Raw genomic sequence first — 5,325 nt, 5'->3', positions numbered from 1 at the left:
GCGAAGAAAGACCTAGTCCACGAACATGTCCGTTAACTTGAACGGCAGAATTCACATTTTTTCAAAAGATGTTCCTTCTCAAGTGCAAACCGGAAAGACCAGTGTAGCCTTGTGCCCGGGTCGAACATCTCAACTCCCGAACTACCCCGAACCGAGCGGAACAGCTTCGGTTCGGGACTTAACCCAGCCCTCCTAGGTGCTTCATTCGTTTACGTTTAGGTGTAGATAGGTGACAATGGGGATGGCGATATGAGAAGCTCGGGGCAGAGGGCGCTAGTGGGCTATCAGTTCAACGGCTGAGCGCGCGATTCAAACTCTCTGCTTGGTGTAGGGGTACCGAAATACGCGTTAGCGAAGCGGGGAAGAAATGTAGAGAGTAAATTTTAACATTAGATGGAAGATTGGATAGAAAATAATATATCAAAGTCAAGAAATATTTCAATTCCGTTAAAAATAACTTGTTACATCACATTAACGAAGGCATAGGTGACGGACTGTCCAAATCGAGGAAAAGACAGCTTCTCTCAATGACATAAACGTTAAATTAGCAAGGGTCATGTCATTTATCGGAAGCTTTCACTCAGGCAGACGTAGATTTTAATATTATATGAGTTATTTCATGTTTTTACAGCAAAAATACGAAGAGAGGAAGGCTCACGGCGGCCGCGGTATGTCGGCCCAACTAAAACGACTCGCTCTTTATTACGGCGAATAATTTCCTCTGCATCCCTTCGTCAGAAATGCACTCTATGTCTATTGTCCCCATTTACACAAAAAAGTGCCGAGATTTCGGCCAATTTCTTTTAAAACAAGCACTTATTCGATGCCACTGTTACCCATATGACACAATGGGGAAGCGCGGTCTCGAAGCGAGAGTTGAACTCATGGCCCATTAGCGCTCCTAGCGGCCGCAAGTGGCAGTCGCCATCCCCATACAACAGTTTCTACATTGTATGTTTGGTGAGAGTAATGCATTCAATAAACAGAATGTAGGGCATTCCCATGACATTAAAAATCAATATGAACAATGTAATTTTTCCAATTGGTAAACTTCAGAAAGGGGGTGCGGCAGGGTTTGGGCATCTGCTAACTTACTGAAGTTGCTACAGCCTTGGTGTGCACTGTGTCAATTACCTGGAATATGATGAAGTTTTGTGCTCAATTCCTCCAATAGTGTAGACGTTATTGTATTTAGCTCAAACATCCTCAAAATATTAGCTACCGCAACTTGTTGTATTCACACAGCAAGCAAATATATTGAAATGCAATGCTGAGGAAAAAACTTTGCGTAATAGGTACACCTTTGAAATCTTTAGTGCATTCATTATGTATTGACAATTTTTCCGATGTGTTGCGTTTGTTTTAGGTGCAGTTGTTTCTATGAAGTGATCAGGTGACCTTCTCAAAAGATACAATGAAATTCTGTATGTCAAAAAATGCTCTTCCATAATTCGAATGTAGCTTTGGTTGTGTTGAAATAAATTGAATCGAAATGTAAACGAGGTAAGGACAACTCGGAAGTGTGATCACAGTATAACAATGTCGTTGTTGAGGAAAGAAAATTCATTGATCGACAAACGGAAGGATTTGTTTTAATTTATGCAATCATATTTGTTTTGTTTGTCATGTTGATACACACATGACATTGGATGATCAGTATGAGCATTCTGCTCTTGCAGTTGTCCTATAGTAAAAGACATTTAAAGACATTAAAATTTTTAATAAAAACCATACATTTCCTCTTTGTCATGTATCTGCATCAGAACAGAACCAAGATGATGACAAACATCAGTCCGTCACTAGGCCATGGTAATATTGGAATGTACGAATAAAGATCTGAATAAATATGAAATTGAATTAAAAGCAGCAATGGAATGGAGTGATTTCAGATTTCATCCTAACCTAACCAACACATTTGAAACCAACATTTACTGCAACAACTATGACAGCTGGTTGGTGACATTCTGTAAGACTTGATCAAAAGGCATGAATAATTCAGAATCAAGTGAAACTTTGTAGTGCCTTTATTACTCGGCACGCACAATAAAAGCAAAAGGGGGCGGGTGTATCGACAGACGATGCGACCGCCCCTATCGGATCGCGTTCTCGTCGTCTGCTGTCTGGAGGGCGAATAAGGCCTTCCTAAGCTATGTAATCCAATTCAAATATGTAATATGCGTGCCTCCCGTGAGGTCGACAGAAAATTCACTTTGTCAGAAACACAATACGCCTTTTCCCAAGCTTCATATTAATCATCACGCTATTGAATCTAGCTCAAGATTAAATAGATTAAATGCTATTGAATTGAAACGTCGAACGTCAGTCGGGTGGAGCATGAACGTCTATACGAGTCAGAGGTCTCGGGCTCGGGTTCGTACTTGGGCCGAGGCCCCTCTTCGGTTCCTTCCCGAATGGGGTCGGATCTTCGTTTGCGCTCGGGCTGCAGGCTGCACTGATCCGTTCGTGTTCCCGTCTCGTAGAATCATATCGCTTTGCCGGTTCGTTGTTTTAGGGAAATGTATGTATGTATTACAAACTAATATCAATTTATGGTATCCTCTTCGTGTGCCAATAGTTTTTGTTATTATTTTCCGTAATTTCTGATAGTTGAGTCATAATCTTTCTTGCTAAAAGTGAACAAAAAACAGTAGAGGTTATGTTGCGTCGGTAAGTATTCCAATTACGAAGATGTTGCTGTAGAATTCGTGTGTGACTTTGATTGTAGATGACAAGGTCTATTCTCTAGCAGATAATCCGATTCCATTCTGAATATTCAAGTTTCTAATCTTTTTGAAAGTTAAATCAATGGGATGTGGACTGTAGGTCCCTAGGCTAGAGCACTTGTTCTGTGGCAACCGTTGTGGTACTGGTCATCTTGTGACAAAAGTCCATTTCTTTAGAAAATTTGTTTGTGAAATCACATGTAGATTAAAATACTGTTGTTTTTGTTCATTCAGTTTCGCCGATCACCATGATCTGCAAATGTTGGATGTGAGAAACTCTTCTCGAGGAGATATGCTTCACCCACATTGTTGTTGCAGTGTTTGTGACGGTCAGTAACTTTGGAAAACACATACATCTTCATTTGCTGCTGAAAGTTTGCAACTTTTGTGAAAATTAGTATTAATGTTACTGTCATGTTTGCCATATGCAGTAGTCTCGAGGAACAGTCATGTATGTGTTGAATGTTACTTATCAGATTGATGTTATCTTGTACAGGTTTTTTGGCTGCCTTACATCCACAAGAGGAGTGCATGCTGCCCATGGTTTATTTTCAACAAAGCTGTGCTGGAGCTGTTCATCATAGCCTTATACTCGGTAAGTGCACACACTTCATTTTCTCATTTCGCTGTGGATCACTTTGTGTTTTGTGCGCGCCTCATCACCAATTATATTTTTCGACTGGATTGTTACAAATTTGGTCCATGGACTTCTGTAACAAACCATTTTCAAATCGAACTAAATGAAATAGTTGAATTTTCACTGCACAGAGCTGATGTGAATGTCATTTCAGTAATATTTCCATAGAACATTATATAATACAGAACTGGTCTCTCTCTTATACGAAAGTGATCAAAACCTTGCTTTGATATATCTCTTTGATGATGAACTCTGTAGTGTATTCCAAGAAGTTTCTATTCAAGTGTAAATCATCACTTTGTGGTGTGTGGTTTTCACCTATGTGGGCGTTTTGGAAATGTGTTAATGGTTATTTGGACTGATGTTATTGCAATCTGATACTTGCTACTTCAAAGTTTGGAGTATATTTTGCAACAACGACCAGTTATAGTATTTTAGTGATATTAGTTTTGTGTTGATGTGTGGTCCAGCCCATCAAAACAAATGGGGAATATATATATGTATTTATATATTTTCTCAGTTGGAACATCTAACAGAGAGTCGGCTGTTGCTCTTCCAAGTACTGCCTTATCAAGGAAGTGTGTAGTTCACTAGTCAGTGACATTTTGCATTTCCTGTTGAACTCGTTCCTTATTTCAGTATTTGAAACATGTGAAGAGTTTCATATTTATGGATTGCAGCTCTTCGATTGGGTTAACAAGTCATTTAGTTATATGGGAGGATCTCCATGACCTCGACATATTAATGACGGTCACCCCCCTCGACTTTTTCAAAAGTGTGTTTAATCTATTGCTTTAGGTCCCAAACCAACCCAAAAAAATTGATTTTGAAAAATATTAATTTTTGGCTGAGATAGAAATAACATCTGTTTTGAGCTAGTTTTAGCGGAAGTTTTACAGTAAACAAGACATCTTCACTGTGTGGCAAACTTGAGGGGCGTTCTGGGGTGGAACCAACTCAAGTAGGTACAGAGAAACTACAAACAAATTTACAAACAATTTCGGATCACATTTGGGTAGGTTCTATTAGCAAATTTGGGAAAATTTACTTCAAATTCATTTAAGCCCATTTCTTTAAAATCTCATTTAAAATCTCTATTTTTTCATAAACAAATGAACATTTTTATGAAAAAATATGGGGGCAGTGTTTGTTTTAGATTAGTATTATAAAAACCCTGTGTCAAACAATAGTCCTTTTGGTTCTGATTCTAAAAAACCTTATTGGAGAATTTGAAGTCCACTAATGCCGTAGCAATCGTGAGAGCATACGTTTTAGTAAAACAATCAAGTTGTCTCTACGCTCTGCAAGTGGGCAATGATAGCCAGGTCATAATTTTTGTATTCATTTCAAGATAATAATTAGGGTTTTTATAATGCTATGTAAAACAAGGTCATTGATTAACACCGCCCCCATATTTGTTTCACAAAAATGTTCATTTTTTTATGGAAAAATAGAGATTGCTTTCTAGCATGCCTTTCTGCCTTATTTAGGGACCCTCTCAAAAAGGGTAAAATAAGACAGAATCAGCAAATCAGATTTGTTGAAACATTGCTTTCTTAGAACTTTACAGCAACATTTGTCGATATGTTTTTCCCCAAGGGGGGCAAGGGGCTTAAATGAATTTGAAGTAAATTTCCCCAAATTTGCTAATAGGACCTACCCAAATGTGATCCGAAATTGTTTGTAAATTTGTTTGTAGTTTCTCTGTACCTACTCGAGTTGGTTCCACCCCAGAACGCCCCTCAAGTTTGCCACACAGTGAAGATATCTTGTTTACTGTAAAACTTCCGCTAAAACTAGCTCAAAACAGATGTTATTTCTATCTCAGCCAAAAATTAATATTTTTCAAAATCAATTTTTTTGGGTTGGTTTGGGACCTAAAGCAATAGATTAAACACACTTTTGAAAAAGTCGAGGGGGGTGACCGTCATTAATATGTCGAGGTCATGGAGATCCTCCCATATA

This window comes from Frankliniella occidentalis, unplaced genomic scaffold (assembly GCF_000697945.3).
Source record: "Frankliniella occidentalis isolate FOCC.00 unplaced genomic scaffold, Focc_3.1 Scaffold217, whole genome shotgun sequence".
In the NCBI taxonomy this organism is placed as follows: domain Eukaryota; kingdom Metazoa; phylum Arthropoda; class Insecta; order Thysanoptera; family Thripidae; genus Frankliniella; species Frankliniella occidentalis.
Note: the sequence above shows the minus strand (reverse complement) of the source record.